The 7,056-nt window shown below is 46.7% G+C and overlaps 1 protein-coding gene across 3 annotated transcripts in view; it reads right to left on the minus strand.

The window, feature by feature from the left end:
* The window catches only part of FBXO25 (F-box protein 25), a 182,966-nt gene extending 178,192 nt beyond the window's left edge, over positions 1-4,774 (minus strand). The window contains exon 1 of one of the 3 annotated variants that reach the window (XR_011433160.1): positions 3,503-3,523. The gene's annotated coding sequence lies outside the window, so the exon portion shown is untranslated. Of the gene's footprint in view, positions 1-3,502 lie in introns of all 3 variants that reach the window. The other 2 variants (XM_070252855.1, XM_070252859.1) reach the window with 2 other exon arrangements.
* Positions 4,775-7,056: the final 2,282 nt, after the last annotated feature.

The following is a 7,056-nucleotide window of genomic DNA, read 5'->3' on the forward strand; positions in this document are numbered from 1 at the left end:
CTACTGATTGTTTCCTTTGCTGTGCAGCTTTTTTAATACAATCCCATTTGTCTCTTTGCTTTTCTTGCCTGTGCTTTTGGTGTCATATCCAAAAAATCATTGCCTAGACCAATGTCAAGGAGTTTTTCCCCTGTGTTTTCTTCTAGTAGTTTTATGGTTTCAGGTGTTAAATGTAACCCATTTTGAGTTGATTTTGTATATGGTGTGAGATCCAATTTCATTCTTTGCAAGGGGATATTCAGTTTTCCAACATCAATTATTGAAGAGACCATCCTTTCTCCATTGTATATTCTTTGAACCCTTATAAAGATCAGTTGATCTTAGATGCATGAACTTACCCTATATTAAATCACATATTTTCAGTATCTATGGAATAGTTTGATAATTTGATCTCAAGTTTTGTTTTTTTTTTTTAAAGATTGGCACCTGATCTAACAACTTGCCCATCTTTTTTTTTTTTTTTTCTTTTTCTCCCCAAATCCCCTCAGTAGATAGTTGTATATTTTTAGTTGTGGGTTCTTCTAGTTGTGGCATGTGGGATGCCGCTTCAACATGGCCTGATGAGTGGTGCCATGTCCGCACCCAGGATCTGAACTGGCGAAACCCTGGGCCACCGAAGCGGAGCGTGTGAACTTAACCACTCAGCCACAGGGCTGGCCCCATCAATGACAGTTTTAATGATACAAAATATTTCACCAAACAGATTAACTTTGCTATCCATTAAGTAACAATATTTGTGAAAGAGTATACTAAGGGACTTAAAAATACTTAAAAACTTTAAAAATTGAGTAAAACTAATCTTATACATATTTTAAATTAAAAAATAGAAATTTTATTTCTAATGAATAATTAGAATTTATTACACTCAAAAACAATGAAAATTCTTCCTATCAAAGTTGTACACTTGTTTAAGAGTATGTAGGAGAAATGAGATAGCTATAATTCTCATACTAGAATGAGAATGCCTGGCAGTATGTATGATACATGTCAAATTCTGTAATTTATGAGAAGGAAACATAGGATAAATGCAAGTAACATTGTATAATGAATGTAATAATATCTAGGATAAGTATTACATTGGTTATAACAAAAACTGAATTAAAATGATAAAACAGAGCTACTGCAATGTTGAGAAAAAAATGTTAAAAGACACACTTAATAGTAAAAATAAATAGTAGATAAAATTATGGATAGCATATTTTTAAAATCTCTACAGACTAATACAAACAACCTTATTCTAATACATTTAAAAACTGAAAGGAAAAGTGATTTCTGTAAAACAACATAGAATACCAAGGCAGAATTAGGAAGAGTGAAAAACTCAGAAAAACATAAGTAAACATTAAATACTTGGAAACATTAATTGTTTTGATTGCCTTAAGGACTGTTTCTCCATACTTTTAAAGTTTGGGGATCCCTCTTTCTTTTAAATCTATTTAAAAAGCAGGAAAGGAAAGCCGTGGAAAGATTTTGTGTGACTATTCTGTACAAATCTTTCTCAACTTACGATGGGGTTCCATCTGAATAAACCCATCCTAAGTTTAAAATATTTTAAGTCAAAAATGCATTGGGGCCAGCCCCGTGGCCCAGTGGTTAAGTTCACGCACTCCACTTTGGCAGCCCAGGGTTTCGCTGGTTCAGATCCCAGGCATGGACGTGGCACCACTCATCAGGCCATGCTGAGGTGGCATCCCACATAGGACAACCAGAGGCACTCACAGGTAGAATATACAACTATACACTGGGGGGCTTTGGGGAGAAGAAAAAAAAAAGATTGGCAAAAGTTGTTAGCTCAGGTGCCAATCTAGGAAAAAAAATGCATTTAATACACCTAACCTACAAACATTATAGCTTAGCCTAGCCTACCTTAAATGTACTCAGAACACTTACATTAGCCTATAGTAAGGCAAAATCATTTAACATAAAGCCTATTTTATGATAAAGTGTTGAGCAGCTCAAGTAATTTTTTGAATACTGTACTGAAAGTGAAAGGCAAAATGGCTGTATGGGACGGAATGGTTCTAAGTGTATTGGTTGTTTACCCTTGTGATCATGGGACTGACTGGCTATAAATGCACCAAAATAAAAACGCACAGAAATAATCAATTAGTAAAGAGAAAAACTGAACTTAGAAATGATGCAAAGTTCTTTGGTGCTTTGGATTCACATCACATAGGAGAGGCAAGAAAAGGAGCCCCGGCTCTACCATTCACGTGGTGTGCTTCTCCCTCATAAAAATTTACCTGGTACTGGCAGATGATCAAGTGGGCCTGTCAATGTGACCTTTCCAACAATTAAAAGATAATCTTCAAAAAATGGTGAAATCAAGACATTCTTACATATACGAACACGTCAAAATATCCCACTTAGTAGATCTTATAGCTAGTTCAAAAAATAAAGAGTAGAGGGGCTGGCCTGGTGGCGAAGTGGTTAAGCGCACACGTTCTGCTTAGGCGACCTGGGGTTCACTAGTTTGGATCCGGGGTGCGGACATGGCACTGCTCATCAAGCCATGCTGTGGTAGGCATTCCACATAAAAAGTAGAGGAAGATAGGCACGGATGTTAGCTCAGGGCCAGTCTTCCTCAGCAAAAAATAAAAATAAAGAGTAGACATAGGAATATTGATCAGAAATACTGAAATGAACATGTAAGTGGAAGGAACACGGGTTACATTAGTGAGAGGAAAGAGAACCGAACCTCTGCCGGACCAGACAGCACGTGTGCTCTGGGTGACCTGAACCTCACCGAGGCTGTAAGAGGCGGCAGACAACGGGAGGCTGGAGGTAGACCACCCGGAGCGCGGCCTCTAGACAGGGCCTCCAGGACAGCGCACTTTTCCCCTACAACGTTAAAATCAAGTAGAAAGTCAGGATTCATTCAAACGAGCGCCCGGTGATTAGAGCTGACCCGGCCCAGCGGACACCAGCGACACCCACGGCCTGGGGCGGCTCCCTGACAGGAAGGGGCCCTGAGCTCGGCTCACGGCTGTCCCGGCGAGGAGGTGGTCCTAGAGAGCACGCGACATTCCTGACACACTGGGCGTCGTGTTCCGACACCCTCGAACCGATCCATGAACCCTGCTTGGTATCTCACAAACCGCCTGACAGCGGCCTTGATTCACCGTTTCATCCACCGCTCCACTCAGAGGGCGGTCCCGCCAGCCACTTCAGGAAGCCGAAGGCGACCGAAAGAGAATGAAGGTCGCTATGTGTCACGAGGAAACGTAAACACGGCAGCACTCACTTAAACGCGAGGCAAACTATGGTTCTGGTGAAAATAAAATCCGGGAACTTCCATAACGCGAGCGTTGGGGGACAGATACTCGAGCTCTCTGCTCCTTCCGACCCCTCCAAGGTGCGGGGAGCCCACACGACAGCGGGCAGCGAGGCCCCGCCGGCGCCGTCCTCCGCACCGCCCCCTCCGCCCCGGGCGCCTCAGGGAACGTCCGGGACCCGCCGGCCGGCCCAACGCTCGGGGAAAATGAAGACCTATGAATACTACCTGGCCGGCAGAGAGTCAACGCGGAACGTCCGGAAACGAAGGTTCTTTCTCGCTGCTCAGGAAGACCTCCAGGAGACCCGCGGGCCCCTCAGCCCGAGCTGGCTCCTCACGCGGACGCGGCGGCGGCGCGCCGGCTCGGCCCTCAGGGAACGCAGCTTTCTCCCCACCCGGCACGCGGGGGCGTCGGCGGGCGGAACGCGCACGCGCCCCGCTGGACCGGACAGGGCCGGCGCGCGCCGCCTGCTGGGCGCCCGGGGCAACGCAGGAGGCTCGGAGCACAAGATTTTCAAAGTTAAAATCCAAATGGACCACCATCCCATGCCTTGATCAGCATGGCTGGAGACAGCAAGAAGCAAAATTCGAGGACAATATGCAAAAGTCAACTGCTTTCCTACATAACAGTAATGAACAATTGGAATTTGAAAGTAAAACAATAGTATTTATAATACACAAAAACCAAAAACAAATTGTCAAGGGGGGGGGTCTCTGGGGAGAAAAAGGAAAAAAATCTTTTAAAAAAATTCACCTTTAAATTGCAATGGGAACGAAAATAATGAAAAAAGTGACAATATTTATTCAGATAATAATGACAAATTATGGAATGCCATTCTTATTTATCTCAAAGGTATTTGAATTTGTAAGTCATCTCAAGAAGTCTGAAATAGAACAAATTAAGTGTAAAGAAGAAAAGAATATACACACAAGACTTTTTGTGCAGTTCCTCAGCCCTTCATCGCAGCCCCGGTTCTGGACACGCAGCACGGAACCAGCCCAGGCGAGCGGGGAGCGGAAACGGAAACCGCGCTCTTTGCGGCCCCTGTGAACCTGCACCTCCGCACAGGCGGCGTTCAGCGGTTCACGTTCTGGCTTTCGTCGTAAACACTCGTTCTAGCTGCTGGAGCCTCAGAAGTCCCCGCTCCAACCCGGGCCCACCCCGACCCCCGGGGTCCAGGCGGCCACACCCAGGTGCCCCGGACGGACTCTCAGAAATGTTCACAAAAAAAGTTTTGACATAAACCGTTTTCAAGTTGTTGAGAAGGAAACACCTCAGCATTCACTATAAGAGGCCTCAAAACGCATGGTTTTATCTTAAGTATCTGAAATACTTAACGTGAAGTAGAACAGAAGCAGCCAGGCCGCGCTGGACACGCACGTGGACGCAAAGCGCAGACCCCGTTCCGTCAGGAGGAAAAAGACTCGGCGACGCCCGGGCCGGGGCCGCCCTCCTCCGCGGGCCTCGCCTCGCCCCGCAGCAGCCTGCCGACCGGAAGCGGATGTCCTGTGGCGCGAGTCCTACCTTTGAGTCAGCCTGGGCCTCGGGGTTCAGGCGCGCACGTCGCGTCCCCTTTCCCGCTCGGTCCTGCACGCCCGGCCCGGGGGCCCTGCGGACGTCACGGGCCCCGCCCGCGGGGAGACCGCCGCGGCCGGGTCCGCGTCCGTTTCCGGTTAGAGTCGCCCGGAGGCCGTGCCCGCCGGCCTTTCTCCTCCGGGCTCTCGGCTGCGGCCCCGCCCCGCGTCAGGGCCCCGCTCGGGACGGGGCTTCTCGGCCCCGTCGCCCCGCTCGGCCTCAGGGCAGCCCCTGCACGCCGCGCCCTCCCCGGCCCTGGAGTCTGCAGACCCAGCCCTCCCCCGAGGCCCCTCCCCATCCCGTCCTCCTGCGGCGGGCCCTGCGGCCCCCGGGGCTCCCCTTCGGTCACCGCCTCCGGGAGGCCCCGGGCTGGTGGGGGTCCGCCCCTGCCCTGCGACCGTGGGTTCTCTGCCCCGATCCCAGCCGCCCGCAGGGTGTGTTCACGTTGCTAATATGAACTCTTCCTCCACAAGGGCATCTTTAGTCCATCTCTGTGAGTGTGGAGGTGGGAGGGAGATGAGTAGGAAAGAAGGAGACAAAGGGAGACAGTGAGTCAAGGAGAGGGAGAAACTGAGAGGGTGACAGAAGATGGAGGAGCAGGTTGGTCTGCTGAACTTGGAAAGACACAAGAAGAGTGAGAGAGAGTGACCTGGGCAGGAAGTTTCACCGAAACTAAAGTGGGTTCCCTCCTGGCGAGTTACGTCAGACTCTCCACCAGAAGTAGTTGTCTCACAAAGAAAGGTATATTTGCAGCAAATCGAAGGTTATGAGGAGTCATTTCCAGAGCCATGGTGTCCCGGAACAGGAAGCAGGGGCCTTTTATTTCTGATAGGGAATAAATATTCAAAAGGGAGAGGTGGGCATTGGCTTGCACAGGCTGTGTTGGAAAACATGCTTCCACAGACCCTGCAGGTTGCGGTAATAAAGACTTAGTTCCTCCTGGAGAGATCTTAGTGTTAAAAATAAGGCAGAGGTCATAGGCGTAGCTCTTGTGGTGAGGCCAGGTCCAGTTCAGGGTGGTTGGTGATTGTATCTCCTTAACAAAAGGGGAAAAAAAGCAATTTGGAAAAACAGTTAAATGCTTCCAAACCCACCCTTGGGTTCTTGGGGGCAACAAGTAGGTGACAGAAGCAGTGGGTTAAATGAAAATAGACAAAAAGGGTATCAGCAGAGAGATGGAGTAGGACAATAGGAAGAGGGGGTTTTGACTAACAATAGGAAGAGAGTGAAAGAAGCATAGATCCCAATTCATTAGTGTGTTTCTCTTTTAAAATTTATTGTGTCAGATTCAGATTATGAAATATCAGTAGTTTCCCACTCTTTATTGTATGCTGAAAGTATTCTTTGGATCTTACTAAATAATTTTACATTATTTCAGTGTTCACTTGGTAAGGATATTGACAATTTTAAAATATTTTAACAGTCAAAATCTTGTTTAATCAGTTTGTCTAATAATGAAGAAGTTAAAAGATCCCTTTTGTGATCTTTCAAATTAGTGGGCTGTGAACTGAAGTTTCCGATTAAGTATATGCTCCCTTTATCCTTTTTCTGCAAATGTTCAAGGATGGGCTGAATTGTGCTTGTCTTTTGTTCCAACAAAGTCTATCTGTTCAGGATGAATATGTTCCACAGAGCTATTTACATAGCTGACTTTCCTTCATGATTTCCAGTGCCAGTAATTAGTTCTTAATTTCATATTTTCTGACAGTTTGTCATGTTTTAGAAAAGAGAAATTAAATACTTGAGATCATTATGATGAAATCCATGAAGGATAAGTTGCTCTTGCTCACGAGTGTGAAATATGGTCTGTAATCTTTAGACATAGGGGTGAGAAGGGAATCCTGCCCCTATCCCATTCAGACTACATGATTCCTGTGAGGCTAGTGGTGGTTGCACTCTACTGGCTTCTACTGACCTCCTTGCCTGTCCCAATGCACATGAACAGAGTTCCAAGGCAGTTGAGTATGGGAAGACCAGGACTTTTTAAACTAAGCATACAACATAAGTATCTCTCCCATGAAGAGAGGGCACTTGGCTATGTAAAATGAGCTTAGAGAAGGAAAAGAAGAATGCTATAGGGCATTAAGAAACTAGGAATGGGTAGGAGACCGGGAAGCTCAGAAATAGGAGAAATGAAAATCTCTGCCCACTTTCACCTGGAAAGCCTATGCTCAGCAGGTACTGGAATAGCCATCAGCATCTCTAA

Source organism: Equus caballus, chromosome 27 (genome assembly GCF_041296265.1).
Source record: "Equus caballus isolate H_3958 breed thoroughbred chromosome 27, TB-T2T, whole genome shotgun sequence".
NCBI lineage: Eukaryota > Metazoa > Chordata > Mammalia > Perissodactyla > Equidae > Equus > Equus caballus.